The sequence below is a fragment of the Eubalaena glacialis genome, chromosome 6, assembly GCF_028564815.1.
Source record: "Eubalaena glacialis isolate mEubGla1 chromosome 6, mEubGla1.1.hap2.+ XY, whole genome shotgun sequence".
NCBI lineage: Eukaryota > Metazoa > Chordata > Mammalia > Artiodactyla > Balaenidae > Eubalaena > Eubalaena glacialis.
This window is the reverse complement of record NC_083721.1, coordinates 123,352,719-123,372,488: the sequence shown is the minus strand read 5'-3', so window position 1 is coordinate 123,372,488 and position 19,770 is coordinate 123,352,719. Positions and strand designations below refer to the sequence as shown.

At 34.9% G+C, this 19,770-nt stretch overlaps 1 long non-coding RNA gene across 1 annotated transcript in view; it reads left to right on the top strand.

The window, feature by feature from the left end:
• LOC133093651 (uncharacterized) overlaps positions 1–16,893 on the top strand; it is an 84,123-nt gene extending 67,230 nt beyond the window's left edge. Inside the window, exons 2-3 of the long non-coding RNA XR_009701297.1 lie at positions 14,198–14,250; positions 16,870–16,893. This is a non-coding gene — a long non-coding RNA (uncharacterized LOC133093651). The remainder of the gene's footprint in view (positions 1–14,197; positions 14,251–16,869) is intronic.
• Positions 16,894–19,770: the final 2,877 nt, after the last annotated feature.

The window sequence follows — 19,770 nt, the reverse complement described above, 5'->3', positions numbered from 1 at the left end:
TATGCTTTCTCCCAGTTTACTTATAAGGGCGTAAATGACAAAAGAATAAGCAGGCAGGATTTCTAAACTAATGTTACGAAGCAAGGGAGTTTCAAGTGTCCCATGTAATTTAACCTCTTTGCAGATTAAAGGTAGCTGTAGAATCTTTGACACTCCTCTTATTGAAAGGCAGGTCTTTTTTCAGTCCCTTTGAATATGAGCTGACCTGTGACTGCTTGAAGTAAAAGAGCATGGAGGACATGACACTATGTCAGTACTGCCTCTAGCCTCTTTAGGCTCTTAGCATTCCTGAGGAACCCTGAGCTGCCATGTATGAACTGAACTATACGCTGAAGAGACCACATAGGGTAGCCCTCAGGCTACCTGGAGAGAGAAAGGGGACCAGATGATTCATTTCTTCCAGCTGTCACCACCAGTTCTCCAGACTAAAGAGCTGCCAATTGAATACCACCAAGTGACTCCAGTTGATGCCACATGGAGCAGAAGTATCCAACAGCAAGTTGCACCTGAATCACTGATTCCAAAGTTATGAAATATGATTAAATTGTGATTGTTTAAAGTTACTAAGTTTTGAAGTAGTTTGTTAGGCAGCAGTAGATACCAGAATAAAATTTGGTAACTGGTACTTGTTTGCTACCATAATAAAAATCCAGAACATGTGGCATTGGCTTTGAAACCAGGTTAGAATTTGAAAGGACCTTACTTTTAGTGGAAGCTGGAAGTGTTACCTGGAAAACTGGATTTGCCTCCTGGTGGGTGTTGAGTCAAAAGACACAACCAAACCAAAGAGTGGGAGAAGAAAGTATTTATTAATGCAGCAAGTAAGGAGAACACCCGGGATCTTTCCCAAAGCATTGTCTCCCCAACAGCAGAATTGGGAATGTTTTAAGCTAAGGGTATGTGCATATTCATGAAGAGGCTTGAGCAGAGGAGAATTCAACATAGAATTGGGGCAAAGGTTGGCCAAGTCCAAGCTTTAGTTGATTGAAGTCATGAGGGTCAGAAAAAGTTAACATCATCATCTCTTAGGTTCCAGTTGATTTGGTGGTTGAGTACTTCAGGCTAATCTTTACCGTAAAAACAGAACTGGGAGTCTACAGCTGATATATTATCTTTGCTATCGCTACTTCTCTTGCCTGATAACAGCCTTTTATCCTGCATTCTTTTGTTCCTTAAGATTATAAATTACTGACACCTGCTCAAAGACAAGCATTGTGGCCAGGCTTAGATCACAAAATAGCTTCAGCCAAAATGGCTCCTCTTATGTGAAGAAAGGTATGCCTGGTTCTCTTTCTCTGGGGATCCTCTACCCTATCTGCTTACAGAGGGCCTTTGAGAAGCTTGTCCATAAGGATTTGAATGATAGAAAGAAAACCATTATTGAAGCCTGGAAAAAAAATGGGCCCTGGTTATGTAATGATAGAAAGTTTGGCAACACCGTCACATGCCATACTGGAGAAACTAGCAAGATACTTAATGAACTTGTGTGTCTGGCTGGAGAGTCTTCCTTATAAAATATAAAAATAGCTGCTTTTATTTTAAGCTGCCTATGATAAAATGAGAGATAGATGCACTAAACAAGAAAATAAGTTTTTATTAGCAAAATTTAGAGGAAATATAAAGCACTCTGGATAGTCTGTTTAAACACACACATACCAAAATGAAACAAAACACAACAAAACAAAATGTTTCTCATCCTAGTTTCTTCCAGCAAAGGATAACTGTATCAAGATAAGAAATAGCCTCAGTGGGTGGTGGGTGGTGGAGGAAATGGATGAAGGTAGTCAAAAGGTGCAAACTACCAGTTGTAAGTTAAATAAGTCTGGGGTTGTCATGTACAGCATGGTGACTATAGTTAGCAATTCTGTATTGTATATTTGAAAGTCGTTAAGAGACTAGATCTTATATCTTCTCATCACAAGGAAAAACAATGTAATTATGTGAGGTGGTGGATGTTAACTCAACTTATTGTGGTAATCAGTTTGCAATACATACATTTTTCAAATTGTTATATTGTACACATTAAACTTACAGGTTATATGTCAATTATACCTCAATAAAGCAGAAAAAAGAAAGAAATAGCCTCAAGTCAAATATTAAATCAGGATCAGGAGTACCTATGTCGGATGTTAAGACATTAAATCATAGCTCTTTTCAGCTACACAAAAAGCCTTTTAAGAAGCTTAAAAATAGGTCTTGTAGCCTTGCTCCTTTAAATTATTTAATCTCTAAGAATCCTAAGGATTTTGTTACAGCAGCCTCATATACCACCCAAAATAGTGAAAAGTATGTTTAGAAAGTGAAACCAAGCAGACCTTGTGGGACTCCTGGGCGTGGAATCCTTTTAGTCCCCCATTTTTTATTTGTAGGGAACAGACTCCAGCCTCCAAGTCCTTCCCTGGGTCCCAAAGGGCAGATTCAAACAGTTGGTAAACTGGGAAGGGAAGGGATGCAGAGATAAAGGAGGAGCAGCCAAGAAACAATAGTGCAGCCTTGGGGCAGGGTCCTGGTTCTGCTTCAAGGGAAACACATAACAATATCTTTGAGCTCTTTAAGAACCAAAACCCAACAAATGGAAGATGTCAGCATTCTTCATTCCAGAGAAGACCACCTGAGGCCAGATTAAAGGAAGCAGAGAAGCTCATCAAGAGACTACCTGAGACCAGATTAAAGGAGTGCAGGCCCTGCACACACCCTGATCTTATCAGCAACCCCACCCTTGAACTATTGCTATAAAACTCCTCATCAAATCCTCCCAGGTTGGGACACACACTTTTTGAGAGACAGGAGCCTTCTGTCCCCCTTTGCCTGGCAAAGCTATAAAACTATTCTTTTCTAGTTCACTCAAAACTCTGTGTCTGAGATTCAATTCGGGACCAGTGCACAGAGGGCAAGTTTTCAGCATCAAAAGGGCAGAATATGAGTGTGGCATTTGTCTAATGGAGTAAACATCAATGACATTCATAGGAACCCCACACAGTTTTTTGTTATAATGGTAGAAAGTAAAAAGAGGCTTTGGAACCCCCTACATATAATGGGAAAGAGAGGGCATAAAAGCCTACTCATTAGCAAACCTAGGCTACTTCTTTTGGAAAAGGAAGGATATTTCAGAGGGTGGTACCAAGAACACAGGAAAGAAAGACAATATTTAAGGAGAACAGTGGACTAGAGAGACACTGTCTGTGAGCAGAACCAGGTCCTAATCAGGGAACATTCTCTGCCCCCAGATTAGGGGACCTCAACATATTTGCCTTGTGAGATTTCAAAAATTTGGGGGGCCAGTGACTGCTATGGGCCTCTCCTTACCTCTTTGAACAAAAAGTGTCAATTAAGTCTATCTGTTCTCTCCCCATTTTATGTTTGGTTTGTGGAAGATATGTAACTTATCATTTTAGTTCATAGGTCTATGGATCAAGAAGAGCCACATCCAAGGAGCTTCTCCTGCTCTTAGATTTGATTTATATCATGAGATCCTTAACCTCAAGCTTGTTGCCACAATTCAGATAAGACTCTTGAAAGTCTTAGAATTGGGGCTAACATAATTTGCATGTGAGAAGAATATAAAGGATTTGCAGCCAAAAAGCGGATTCTAGAAGACTGCAAAATGGCTACATATTTTTTACATCCTTATAGATATGATTTTGCATCTGCTCCCATCAAGCAAATGGATTCTATTTCTTCATCCTTGAACTCTAGGTTTGGCCATGTGTTTTGTTTTGGCCAATAGGACAATATCAAGCACGATTAGAGCAGACATGTAAAAGGCATTTATCAATTGACGCTTGACCCCTTTTGGTGCATTTGAAACCAGAGACCATTGTGGACCTATGCCTAGGCCTCTGGCAAGCTTGCTGGAAGATAGTTGGCCACATGAAGGGGAACTGAGAAGCTATGGCCAATATCTGCCAAACTACAACATGTGAGTAAGGCTAACCTCGATCATTTAGCCACCATCAAACTCCAAAAATAACATAGCCAGATGAGAGAGCACACACTGAGACGAGCGGAGCCCGCCCAGACTCAGAGAACTACTCAGCACAGTAGTGAACTAAACAGAATGCTTGTTTTTCAAGCTGCTGAGTTTCAGGGTGGCTTGTTATGAGGCAAAATGTTACTGATGCAAACATTTTAGCCTATGTCCTAACTATTACAGCAAAGTGGTACCAAGAAATGGGTTGCTGTCATAGAAATTACCTACATTCAGAGCAGGCAGCAAGGATAAAATTACAACAGACTAAGGATGTAAGTTAGGGAATGACAAAACATCCGTAAAGCTGTTACCTGAAATACCTTGGAAGTTAAACTACATAACAATACAGCCTATAATTTTTGCTTAATTGATTGCAAAATTGATTGCTTTTAGAATGTGTGCGTGTTTCAGTAATTATTCAAAACATGTTACAGTAAAATCAGGAAGGTATGAACTCTTCACTAGGGAGAAGCTTCCAATGCCCGCATTATCTATTCTTATCTAAAGAAAACTATATCCAATATCTTGTTGGTAATGAAACAGAATTATATCTAATATAGTATAGTAAAAATAAAGTAGAATTAACCTCCACTGGAGAACCATGTATTCTTGTTTGACCTATAGCTTTATGGAAGCCAGTCTCCAAGATGACGCTCAGTGACCCAGACTTCCGAGTACTCATGAACTTGTGTGGTCTCCTCTCATGTTGGATAGGGTAGACTTGTATGATCAGAGGATATTAGGGAGGTGAAAGTATATAATTTCTGAAGCTAGATAAGAAAAGGCATACTGACTTCTGCTTTTGTCTCTTGGCTCGCTCGCATTTGGGGAAGCCAGCTGCCTTGTCATGAGAAAACAAGCAGTCCTGTGGAGAGAACTATAGAGAATTAGGTGGAGGACAGAGGCCTCCTGTCCACAACAAGCTGGCCATGTGAGCGAGCCGCTCTGGAAGTGGATCTTCCAGTCCTAGTCAAGCCTTCAGATGATTGCAGCCCTGGCTGACATTGTGACTGAAACCTCATGAAAGTTCCCCAAGGAAGAACTGCTTAGCTAAGTTGCTCCCAATTTCTGATCTGCCCAAATTGTGAGAAATTAAATTTTCTTATTATTTTAACTATATTTTAAGGCAATTTTTGTTACAGCAATAAATAACTAAGGCAAACTATAAACAGACTTTTTATGTTTAAAGTTTTACTTGAAGGCTGAATTGCCACTTACTCTGTGACCTTGGGCGAGTTGCTTATTTTCATATGTTCATGTCCCTAATCTATAAAATAGCATAGTTATTACATTGTTGAGGTGTGTGAAATTTAAATTAAATAACATACATATAGTGACTAAAAAAGTGCCTGGTACATAGTAAACACCTAACCTCTACCAAAAGTCATTTTTGTGAAAGGGCTAGTTGTTTGACTATATGACATATCACATTTGACTGAATTCTAATACTTCAGGCTTTGTTTTCCAAAATAATACCGTTACTATTTTTTTCTCATAGAATATTTCTAGAACTTGCTTTCACTTCCACTTTTTTCTTGTTTCACAGAATCATAGTGCATTTTGTACTCTTGCTATAAACAAACCAAGCTTTATAAAGATAGGCAGTGATAGTTTCTAACAAATGAAATAGTCAGCCTAAGGCATAGCGTGGAAGATATATATCACTTCAAGGTCTTTATACAAAGTGGAGACTTCTATTAATATTAAATATGTACTTCTCCAATTTTAGACTCACATCTCTATCTGAGCTTCACACTCCTTGGGAGACATATCAAATTGCAATTCTTGCCCTTTTGATGTTTACTACAGCAAATAACTTATTTCCTATGGTGCTATTCATTTTACTCTCATAAATAAAACATTTTTTCACCTACTGTATATTTTATTTGTTGTTGAGAGCAAATCCTAGGACTGGCATCAGGATTTATCTCTTTGGTTTGGTCATTTTATTGTTCCTTTAAGCTACTGTATATTGGGAATACTTATGCATTAATACACTATGACCATTAGAAGCTTTCACTTTGTATAACTTGTGTCTGCCTTCCAACGCCCCAAATGACTAATTGTTCCTTAAATAATTCTTCCTTTTCAAGCTGAGCTATTTCTCATATATATGGTGAAAAAGTCATACTCCTAAAGGACAAATAAGGATAAAATTCACTAACTGAACTCTGTTTTGAAATTTTGAAAATTTTTACTTCAGTAATCCAGGTTAATTTTTTGAATCAATCATCCCTAAGAAAACAAAATAAAAAATTATTACTTAAGGTGGTTAATTATGTAGTAATTTAATAGAGATGCTGCTTTCTAAATTGAGCTATTCTTTATTAGTTCAACATAAATTATCAATAGTTTTAATATTTGGAAGAAAATGACAATGGGATTTTCAACTATATTATTATATTAATATAATAAACTAAGGAGAACACTTGAATACGTTATATAGGAGAAAATAGTAAAGGCTATTGTGCTATCATTGGTTTTATTCTTGACTTGGTTAATCACCAACATGAAGAACACACTTTCTTTAAGCTTAATGTGCAAAACATTGAACTACATGTGCCGGATACTTGCTTCTAGTTGCTAAGGTGGAATTTACAGGGAAAAATAACCATTTAGGTGACATTGTAAAATTGTTACTGCCAAGCAAGTCAATTTGCAAAAAGTAATATCACATTTTTGTAACATTTGTTTAAAATTATCTATCTCATGCTGACTAGTTACCATACACAGCCAGAGATGTAGGCAAAGTGGCCATCAGTCAGTGTGTTGTATGGTGTTTAACACTCAAAAGAGAGAATGAGAACAAAAGGTCCACTCTATTTCCTCCCCATTCCTATCTCTACTTGATAAGGACAGAGCCTGTGGCTGTGGAAAAATATCCAGTCATATCATACAGATACTTGACAGAAAGAGCATTATATATTCATATAATTAGATATAAATATATATATAAGTATACACATACATACACATTGCTACTGGATTGCTTCTTGCTTTACAACCCTACACAGACTCTGCAGAGCCTCCAAAGGGATTATCTCCATTCTGTGTATAAACTATAAACACTTTATATTTCTTCCTAAATGATCTGAGAGATTTGGGGGAAAAAAATGGATTTTTTTTCAAAATCAGAGGACATGAGTTTTAAGAATAAATTGGTGCAGGAGTTTTCAAGCCTGTGTAATCTGGAACAATATTTACCAGAGTATTTTCTTCTAATTTAGCTCAAATACTCTTATTGTCATTATACTTTTGCTAGCTAAAATGTTAAGACATTGGTGTGCCCTATGCCCAAGGTGGAAATGGGAAATGCATTTTGTATGTATACTAAGTACTTAATTATTAAACATTGATCAAGCAGAATCAAACAGAATGGATTAAGCCCAAGAAAGAAAGACAGAAAAAGAGAGGAGGGGAGGAAGGAAGGAAGGAAGGAAGGAAGAAAAGAAGGAAGGAAGGAAATAAACCATCTGACACTTGATTTTCCCTCAAAAACACCAAGTTTACACAAAGGGAAATAACTCAGTGTGTTTTCTGCTTTCTGCTTGAGGAAGAAGAGAAGCAATAATGACCTCTGAGTCTAGAAACCCTCCACCAATGACTAGAAGTTAGTGAGCTTAAATGAGAAGAGGATTTACAACCAGACAGATGAGCTTTTGTATCTCTATTCTATTACTCACTCTGTAGTACTAACTATACCTTAGTCAACAATTTAAACACAATCAGTCTTTAAAATAAGAATAATAAAAATTAATTTCCAGCTTCTTTGATGAAAAATTAAATGAAATGGTATATCTAATACGCCTGACATGAAACAGTTTTCTAAATGTACGTATTCTTTGGGACTGTGAACTACTGCTGGAGGAGACCAGAATTGAACATAGGCTAAATTTCCACAGCATATCTTTCTAAATTGTTTGAGTTTTATATCAAATTCTATGCAGTAATAACTAAACCCTATATGTTTTTTTACCTGTCTATCCTTCTATCTATCCACATGTATATTATTAAAAGAGAGACTACAAATCTTCAAATGTTTATTTTAAATAAATAGTCTGGCCTAGTAAAAATTTGCAAGTTAGAAAACAAAGATGAACCAACCCACAATAAAAAAAACAAAGGTATAAACCCCAAATTAAAAAGGCACTGTTTTAAGTAAGATTTAAATAAATAAGAATTTCTCTAAATTATAATGTAAATTGCATGGTATTAAAACTTTGGTTCAGAACCATAGAGAAACCAATTAAAAACCTTTTTCCAAATCATTTCCTTTAAAGGTACAGTTTTATTTAGATGTCTAAGAGAAAACTAACTGGAAAATCATAGAGACATAATAAAATATTTGCTACACTCAAGGAGCAAACCTGACACAACTGCAATGTTTTAATTTTTTTATATTAGTTCATAGCATAAAATGTTTATAGCATCATCACTACATAACATATATCAAATTTCCATAGAGTGTAAACATGGTTGAAGTACATTTAGGACCTTTTCATTTTATAGGATGCAAAGTAAGACTAACGTAAAATTGGAATAAATGTTAGTATTTTCACATTATTCCAATTTGATTATTTAATAGTTATTGATCTTGTCAATCCTAGTCAATTCCTCCAAAATTGTGGAGAAGTGTTGTCTTTCTAAATATGGTAAGAAAAAGTATAACACCATCAAAGAAAAGTAATAACTTTTTCCTGAAACATGAAGCTTGAGATATGAAGTAGCTAAAAGGGCTTCTTGACTGTGGTAACTTGGCTCCTAACTTTATCTATAAGTAGAATTTTAATGTTATAAAAGTTATAAAAATAGATACTTCCAGTTCAATCAGAGAAAGATAAGTGCAAGGAGTGATGAAGGAGTCAAACTTTGCCATTCCAGAAAAATTAGAATAAAAAAATAGGATACATGAAAGCTATGATTTTGTTCTTATTTTGTGTATGTGTGCTGTTCAATTTGTTAGACGTTCTAATGTAATATGAAACAATCTTAGTACAAGTATCCTGTCTAGCCCTGCTTTTAATTAAAAATGGTTTCAATATTTCATCAGGATATTTTCAGTGATTATTATACTTAGAATGTGTAATTATATTGTCATTTAAGATTTCTATTAGAAATAGTAACTGGGTCTTATTGAACACCTTTTCAGTTTTTGTTGTTATAATACATTTGTTTGCTGCTTTTTCTTGTTGATACAATGGGTTAGACTAATAAATATGGCAGTGAACTACTTTAAAAATGTATTCCTTTAAAAGCTTTTTAAAGAATTAGCTATCGAACTCACTCAGTAATGCATTTTCAATACATTTAATTTGTCATTCCTTGACTTCATTTATTATCTTGTTACCTGTTTTCCTATCTTTTTTTGTTTTTAAATAAGTTTTATATATGAGTGGGACTTCCAAATTTCAGTTGTGTGTAAGGAGCTTGGAAATCTCCAGCAGTCCTAAAACAAGTAAAAAGCTAAACAGACTGAAAAGTCAACAACTCTTCTTGGACCTGTAATAGCAGGGAGGACACAGGGCAAACAACTGCCCCCCGGAGAGACAGACAGGCAAACAGAGAGATACATGGCTTTTTGGAGCAGAGACTCATGCGTGGAAACTGCTAGAGAACCAGTGCTGGGGTAGGAAAACCTCACCTGCAATTGACAAATTTGCTGGAGGCTCAGTGTGGGCAACTCTGAGAGTGAAACACTCCAGAGGGACCTTGTCATACGTGGACCCCCAGCAATATCGTAAGATTCATCTCCAGGAGCTCAACCAGATTCCCACAGTAAATATAGGAGAAAAATCCCCTCAGCCTTCAAGCAGAGGAAAGGGAAAGGGGACCATTTTGAAATGTCAGAGTACTCTGCTCTTCTTAACCATGCTGGCCCTCAGGGGAAACTAGTTAAGGAGAGCCTCAATGACCTTTGAGAGGGACACACCCAATTCCAGCCAGCTCTCGCCTTCTACATGGGAGAAGGGAAACGCACAACTTCAGCTACTCAAGCCATCCTGTCCCACCCAAGTGGAGAGAAAAGAGCTGAGAAACACTCGTGAAATTCACAGTCTACAAGCATAGGTTCACTAAAAGACTCAACCCTAATCATAAGACCGTACAATGCTTCCAACCCAACACCTCACCACCACATTAACAAAGACCTATTTGCAGCAGTTCCTTTTACCCAGTACATCAAATCTGGCTGTCGGGAAAAAATTACAAGGCACACCAAAAGGCAAAAAACACAATTTGAAGAGACATAACAAGGATCAGAACTACACATGACAGAATGTTAGAATTACCATACCAGCAAATTTAAAACAAGTAGGATTAGTATGCTAAGGGCTCTAATGGATAAAGCAGACTCCATGCAAGAACAGATGGACAATGTAAGCAGGAAGATGGAAATCCTAAGAAAGAACCAAAACAACATGCTAGAGATCAAAAGTACTGAAATAGAAGTGAAGAATGCCTTTGACGGGCTTATCAGTAAACTGGACATGACTCAGGAAAGAATGTCTGACCTAGAGGATATATCAATAGAATCCTTAAAAATAAAATAAAAAGAAAGAAAGAAAGAAAGGAAAACACGATAGGATATCCAAGGACTGTGGGAGAACTACAGAAGATGTAAAATATATGTAATATGAATATAAAAAGGAGAAGAAAGAGAGAAAGGAACAGAAGAATATTTGAAGCAATAATAACTGAGAATTTCCCCATATTAACATTAGACACCAAACTACATATCCAGGAAGCTTAGAGAACATCAAGTAGGACACATGCTAGAAAAACTGTACCCAGGCATCTGATCTTCAAACTACAGAAAATCAAAGATAAAGAAAAAATCCAGAGATTCTTTCTCCTCTGAAAGAAGCCAGAGATAAGAGTTACATTCAATTCTTCAGAAACCATGCAAACAAGAAAGAGTAGAATGAAATATGTTAAGTGTTGAGAGAAAAAAAAACCAAAAAAACCCCACCAACCTGGAATTGTGTATCTTGTGAAATAATCCTTCAAAAGTGAAGGAAAAATAAACTCTCTCAGACAAAGAAAATCTGTAATCAGTTGCCAGTAGACCTGATTTACAGGATATGTTAAAAAAATAAAAAGTTCTTCAGTCCCTCACACCATACACAAATATAAACTCCAAATGGCTTAAAGACTTAAATATAAGACATGACACCATAAGACTCCTAGAAGAGAACATAGGTAAAACATACTCTAATATAAATCCTACCAAAGTTTTCTTAGGTCAGTCTCCCAGGGCAATAGAAATAAAAGCAAAAATAAATAAATAGGACTTAATCAAACTTACAAGCTTTTGCACAGCAAAGGAAACCATAAACAAAATGAAAAGACAACCTACAGAATGGGAAAATATATTTGCAAACGATGCAGCTGACAAGGGCTTAATTTCCAAAAAATACAAACAGCTCATACAACTCAATAAAAACAAAAGTAAAAAAAAAAAAAAATTAAAAATTGGGCAGAAGACCTAAATAGACATTTCTCCAAAGAAGACATACAGATGGCCAATAAGCACCCGAAAAAATGTTCAACATCGCTCATTATTAGAGAAATGCAAATCAAAACTACAATGAGGTACCACCTCACACCCGTCAGAATGGCCATCATCAAAAAGTTTACAAATAATAAATGCTGGAGAGGGTGAGGAAAAAAGGGAACCCTCTTGCACTGCTGGTGGGAATGTAAATTGGTGCAACCACTATGGATAACAGTATGGAGGTTCCTTAAAAAACTAAAAATAGAATTACCATATGATCCAGCAATCCCATTCCTGGACATATATCTGGAGAAAACTCATTCAAAAAGATACATGCACCCCAATGTTCATAGCAGCACTATTTACAATTGCCAAGACATGGAAGCAACCTACATGTCCATCGACAGATGAATGGATAAAGAAGTGGTGTGTATATATATATATACAATGTGTGTGTGTAAATATATATATGTACACAGTGGAATACTAGTAGCCAAAAAAAAGAATGAAATAACACCATTTGCAGTAACATGGATGGACCTAGAGGTTATCATACCAAGTAAAGTAAGTCAGACAAAGACTAATATCATATGATATCACTTATATGTGGAATCTAAAATATGATACAAATGAACTTATTTACAAAAGAGAGACTCACAGACATAGAAAACAAACTTATGGTTACCAAAGGGGAAAGGAGGGAGGGATAAATTAGAGGTTTGGGATTAGCAGATACAAACTACTATATATAAAACAGATAACAAGGTCCTACTGTATAGTATAGGGAACTATATTCAATATCTTATAATAAAATGTAATGGAAAAGAATATATATATATATATATATATATATACACACACACACACATATATATAATAACTGAATCACTTTACTGTACACCAGAAACTAACACAGCATTATCAATTAACTATACTTCAATTTTAAAAAAAAAGTTCTTTAGTGAAAAGGAATATAACATAGATTAGAAACTCAAATCTACATTAGAAAGGAAGAGCACTGAAGAAGAAATAAGTGAAGGTAAAATAAAAACTTATTTTTCTTATTCTTAATTGGTGTAAGAGATAACAGTTTGCTCAAAATAATAATAGCAACAATATATTAAGTTATGTATCCTTATGTATATATCTTATACATAAGGTATGCTTCTGTATAAGTTTTATATACTTATATATAAGTGAAATGAGTGGCAGCATGATTGGAGGGAGGAATTAGAATTATTTTGTTACTATAAGGTATGTACTACTTGTGAGCAGTATAGTGTTATTTGAAAGTGGACTTGAATTAGTTGTAAATGTATATTGCAAACTCTAGGGAAACCATTAAGAAAAGTTTAATAAAAGTATAACTGATATACTAATAAAGGAGAGAAAACAGAATCATATAAAGTACTCAATTAAAACCACAAAAGGCAGAAGAAAACTGGAAGACAAAAATAGGAACAAAGAGCAAGGGCTGCAAATTGAAAGCTCTAATGAATATAGTAGATATTAATTCAACTATATGGATAATCACTTTGAATATTAGTGATCTAAATGCACCAATTAAAAGACAGAGATTGTTAGAGTGAATCATAAAACATGGCCCAACTATATGTTATCTATTAAAAACCCACTTTAAGTATGTAGACATGTATAGATAAAAAGTAAGTGGACGGAAAAAAATATACCATGCTAACACTAATCATAAGAAAGCAAGAGTAGCTGTGTTAATTTCAGACAGAGCTAACTTCAAAGTAAGAAAAATTATTTGGAAGAAGTGCATTGCATAATGAAAAAGGGCTCAGTTCTCCAAGAAGCCATAACAATTCTTATCATGTATGCTAATGACAACAGAGTATCAAAGAAGTGAGGTAAAAACAGATAGAACTACAAGAGTAAATAGGTAAACCCACTATCATAGTTGGAGATTTCAACACACCTCTCTCAAAAATGGACAGATCCAGCAAACAGAACTTCAGTAAGAACAGTTGAACTCAATAACAAGTGTCAAATTCAATATCAAGTGAATATAATTGACATCTATAGCCTATATCATCCAACAACAGCAGAATACACATTTTTCATAGGCTCACATGGAACATTCATCAAGATAGACCACATTCTGCACCATAAAACACACCTTAATGAATTTAAAACAATAGAAATTATATAATGTCTGTTCTCAGATCACAATGGAATTAAACTAGACATCAGTAACAGGAAGATAACATTAAAATCCCCAAATATGTGGAAATTAAACAATATATTTCTAAATAACACATGAGTAAAAAGAAATCACAAGAGAAATTTTAAACTATTTTGAACTGAATGAAAATGAGAACACAACTTACCAATGTCTGTGAGATACAGCAAAAGCAGTGCTTAAAGGAAAAAGGGTTTTCTGGATCAGGGAAGCTGATACAGGCTGATATAAGTCTAAGCTTTTGTTTCATTTCACCGTAAAATCACAAAAATACCTCCTAAGTATCTGGATTTATCCCAGTTTATGTAATTTTCTATTACAGATAATAGAAAGGGCTTGTGCCATTACTGGTACAACATTGTAACCTTGAAATGAAAGGCTTTAGGCTTAGAGATCAGGCTTACAAAAATGCATACATGAATCTATTAAATCTTTGGCTTCTGCTTCAAGCCAACAAAGGAAAAACTACCTTCAACAGTCAATTGCCTTTTATCAAGTTGAAAATAGTGACATACATTTTTTTCTTTTCTAGGAGGAGTTATAAGATGAATTTGAGAAAGGATGGTGAAAAAAATAGGAATCAAAGTAAGGAGTGTTTTTGTTGTTGTTTGGTTGGTTCATTTGTCTTATTTTCAATAAGATATTTTGATAATAAGCACTGGTAACATTTCCATTAAAATGGCTTCCAATGATTTCCAATAAAACAGCATTAATACCAAAAAAAGGGGTGGGAAGAAGTTATTATATGACATATTTGAATGTGATTTTTATAATACTGTACACATTTTAGGGGAAAAGGGGTTAGCCTTTTTATCTTTCTTTTTCTAGAGTTTTTAAGGCATTATATAAATTTGTTAGTCTTTTCAGTAAACATTTTGTATATAATATGTCCATTCCAAAATCATTTCACAGAATATATTTAGAATCACAATAGATCTTACTAGTGTAATCATACATTGTTGAATAGAACTGAACAACTAATTCAGTATCTAAGTCCATGAAAACTTCTGAATATCTGTAGAATAAATTGGTATAAATATAGCACCAGACTTCAGATTTTCAGTGAAAGATAAATTTTAGTTTTTTGGAGAATTACATTATTAAGCAAATAAGAACTTGTTTCCCCAGCCAGTATCAACTTCCTTGGGCATCCCACAGCATTCTATCATTCCAGTGGCATTAGAGCTAGTCTATTATTGAAATTGTTTCTGTGAATTCATCTTCTATTTGTACATGTTTTATTTTAAGTTTCTTAAAGTTATATAATGAAAATATTTTAATGAGGAAATAGTAGCCTGTAGGATTAATGGAAAGGGCAATTTTGCTCCAAAGTATAAACAATAGTTTTTCATTCATTCATTCATTCATTCATTAACTTAATCCACATTTACTCACCATTTTCTACTTTTTAGAGATTCATGGTTGGTGTATTGGTACAAAAATTAAGGACCTTCCCTGATTTTAATTTGTGGATAGGTTGTCTCTATTAAGTGAGTAGTTGTTAAAAACATCTTTAAACTTGGAAAGAATAGGTTATGACTGAAGAATTCCAATCAGAGTTCAGAGTCCTCAGCACTAATGAAAAATTTTGTTAACCCTCCACAGGGTAGTGTATTTCACTCAGAGGATAGAGTTACAGGTGTGAAATTCCACTGGTGAGGCAAGATGCAAGTGGAGAGTGGAGAACCCCAAAACTGGCTAGGAAGCAAAATGATTAGAATTAAGGCTGGACACTCAAAAATTTGTCTCTCTTCTGTGTCATTATGTCCATGGTTACAGGGACACAGTTGAAGCTGTGTCTTCAGCAGACTATGAAATATTTTGTGTATATTTACATCTTTTCTCTCTGACTTTTGAATCTATGATATTACCTAACACATAACGTTGCTCAGCAAGTGTTTGCTGAATGGGTAAAATAAAATAAATACTTTGTTAAATGAGAAATGCCATGAAAATTAAAAATATGAGTTTTAAAGACCAAGAAATTCACTAGTCTTAATAAAACCCAATATTCTCCAAAACATTTAGTAATGATTCTATACCAAAGGTAAACCTTTTAAAATATTCTCTAAGACCCATGACATTTTTAAAAAGTCATAAAGGTTGATTATTTTAGTCTAGCACCAATTTTAGGTCACAAGTACTTAAAACAAATCAATTTATTTAAAAGTTCTGTTTTTTGTAATGACCCTTTATAATAAAATGTTCCCAATACCTTTGAAATTTTTCAAAATGCCCTGAAGTATAATTCCTCCATTGTAACTGACCTTGTATCAAAACTTTCTGTTTCAGATCAATATATTTAATATCTCTATTTCATCTTCTGCCCCGTTATTGAAATGAAAAAAACGATTTATGTTTGCAGCAGATGGCAAATCACTTCAAGATCAAAATAATAATAAAGTAGTATATTTAAAAACAAATTAGTTTAAATGAAAACCTGTCACCATTAAGACTTGTACAAAATATTCATTACAGCTTTATTCAGAATAGCAAAAACTGAAAAACAACCAAAATGTCTATGAGTAATCAATAAAATGGATCCAACTACTAAGCAATAACAAGCAAAAAATTACCCATATACACAACATGCATGAACCCCATAGGCATTGTGCTAAATGAAATAAGCTGGTCACAAACAACTTCATACTATATGACTGCATCTTTTTAAGTTCTAAAAAAGGCAAAACAATAGTGATGGTAGATCTGTGGTTGCAAGGGGCTGGGGATGAGAAAAAGAGACTGACTACAAAGGAACACAAAGCAGATGGGATGAAACTGCTGGAACATGTAAAGAAGTGAAAAATCAAACCCAAATAAAGATGGTTGCTGCAGAGTTAACCATCATTTTCCAGCAGAGTCTAAGCTCAGAATAAACTGATAGGAGATGCAGGAACGAGCAGTGTATCTACCAACTTTTAGGTCGTGGATAAAGCAAAGCAGGATAGAGAGAGGTCACTTTTGTCTCTACATACCACTCAGTAGTAACTTGTAAAGATCCAGAATAAATTCTAGAAAAGGCAACAAGGAAAGAAAATGTGCAAAAAACATTATATTACTTCCAAGCATGATTTACCCTAGCTAAACCACTGAATAACAGAGCTCAGTGGTTTTCAAACTGTGGTCTAGGGGTTATTTTTGCAATAATATAAACTCTTAGTAATGTCATTGTCTTTTTCACTCTCATTCTCTCCCGATGTATAGTGGAAAACTTCTCAGAGACTACGTGATACGCTGACATCATCACTCTGAAGATTAATGAAATGTGTGTTCCTATATTCTTGGGTTTTAAATGTTTTTTGGTTTTAACTATTAATATGATAGACATTAGAAGAGATAACTCACATAAATTAAAGTATAGAAATAAGTCCTAAGACCAGAAAGTTGGAGAACTGCTAGTGTAGTTAAATAAATAATGGACCACCTACCAAGATTGGAGCTAGAACCACCCCTTCCCTCCAGCATAAAAAGCGGCATTTGCTTCCAAGTCCAAGCTGTGAGAATTACTTTCTAACCACAGCAAAATATTTCATGGGGAGCTCATATGGCTGAAAAGCAGAACATAGTCAAGTTTCACTGCAGACCTCTGTAGGGGACACAGATGAAAAAGAAAAGATCTAAACATTCCTCCATTCAATAATTCAACATTACCCTACAGCATTCCAAAATAGGAGCATCCTTATTTTAGTCTGCTCATGACAGACCACGTATGCTCAGAGGAAGCTCAGAGGCAGCTAATTCAGAAGAATAAACAGACTAGCACAACTACAAGGAAAATATACTACATCTCAGAGCGCTGTTCTTGTGGAAGGAAAATCAAAAGGGAGTAGGTATTGCTAAGAGGGCTCTCTAAAATGAGGTTGAGAGGCCATTGAGGACGTGTGACTTATGCACATCTCAGCCTGGATGGAATCTGACTTTTGACCACTTATTGTCCTAATGAAGGCATCCAGAACATCTACCAGAAACTCAAGATACTTTTGGGACCCTTACCCTAAAACAACTCAAGACAGACATCCCTTAAAGACAAATATTTCCCTTCTGGTGTCAGAGTACAGCCTCATGGCTTTTGTCTTTATAAGCCCCCGACCACTTCTCTTCCCCAGAATCCTCTTTTGATTTAACTCAAATCTGAGTCTCCTGAAGTGCAATTAATAAGACCCCAAATAAACTTTCTTCTTATTTGCAAACTTCTGTGTATTTTTTTTTTTTGGTTGACACTCTCAAATATAAAAGCACAACAAAATACAAACAACTATTTGAGAAATGTAAACAATATTAAAGAAAAATTTACTATGAACAATGAGGACAATTGGTCGAGCCAAAAGCTGTATCTATGAGTCTCAGGACAAAAACATAACACTATGAAATAAATATTATACCAAGAATTAAGAGCATGTTATATTCAGAAAAAAATAAAAACTACTCTAAAAGGAGAGCAATCAGAAAATAAGAAATAATTATGTTAAAACACAATTTCTATTTCAATAGAATGTCTAGAAAAGATAATGCACATGTAAGTGACCTTCAATTTAAAATGTAAAATTCTCCTGAAGGTTCCACAATAAGTAAAAGAGATATAAAATGTAATAGAAAAGTTTAGAGATATAGAGCACAAAGCCATATGTTTAAGCATCCCTATAAAAAGAGAATCAACATGAGAAAACAATTTAGGGCTATAACTAATAGTTGAAAATATACCTGACTTATCTTTACATTTAGACAGTCTACTAATGTCTGGCAGAATATTATTTTAAATATACATATATGTAGATATATACTCATAATGTTTCACAAAAAATAATTTAAAATGCTGAAATTTTTAATAATTATAATAATAACTTTACCTCCACAGTAGCAAGAACAAGACTGGCACAAGATATGTCATGAATAATATTTGATGCAAAGTGACTGACAAGCAGCAAGTCCTTTGTCTCTTCAAAGTTTTGATTATCATTGATCCTAGAATTATACATGACAAAAACAGTAAAATGTGAGGGCAAAATGAAAATATTTTCACATATGTAACAACCCAAAAACCTTATCTTCCTGATAGTCTTTCTAAAAAACAGCAATTTTCTCATCAATGAAATGAGTTTTTAAGATCTTCATTTTCCTAATCAGTAAATTCTGGATGGTTTCCAATGGGCCATTTCTGCTTGACATTTGCTAACAAAACTAACAACAATATCAGTTACGAAAACAAAAAGGACTTGATGAAGTGCACTAGAAAATGTAAAGGAGGAGGATATGCTCTACATCTAACCCGGGAGTGCGATGGATAAATGTGCCATTAGGCAGGAGCAGCAAGCCCAACAGTCTATGGGCCCAAATTCTGTTAGGAGAACAGATGAGAAGTACCAGTGGAGTGATGAGAAGTCACTCATGACCCTGTACAATTTTACTGCATAACTGATGAGATCTGTTCCTAAAATCATATATCAATCATTTATCTTCCAGGGCAGATATATGAAGGAAGCAAACCTAGGTGTATGCATACAGCATATATATGTGATGTGCTACCACCCATCCACTATGGTTGACAAAAGCATTATCATTATCTCACATGGTAAATGTCCATCAAGGGTCAGCTGGGGCTCTACTTTGCTTTGTCTTCACCCGAGAGCCCAGACTGTACACGTTCCATTTTTGGGTTTCCACATTTGTTGAGGTGGGAAGGAGTGCACGTGGTAAACTGTTTTCAAGCTCCAGATTTTCAGCCGGAAGTATGGAAATTGCATGTTTTCACGGACCTTTATTTTTTTCATCAAAGCACAGCTAGCTTTAAGAGCAGTGAATTGCAATTCTCTGTCTAGAGGAGAAATGACCACAAATTTTTGCTGAATAGCATTTATGACTAACATATTTTAAAGAATTAATACCTTTTGTTTAATTTTATCATAATATCATCTTTGACACAAAAGGATTAAACTTATTTCTGTAAAAGAGGGGTATTAATACTTTTAGCACACGCAGGTTTAGGTCTGGGTTCTTATCCTATGGCCAAAGACCCATTATGTAATTAGGAGAAAATCATCCTGTCTCTAAGATCTTCCATTTTCCCAGGCATAAAGTCAATCTCAAAGATCTTCAACTTTCTTATCA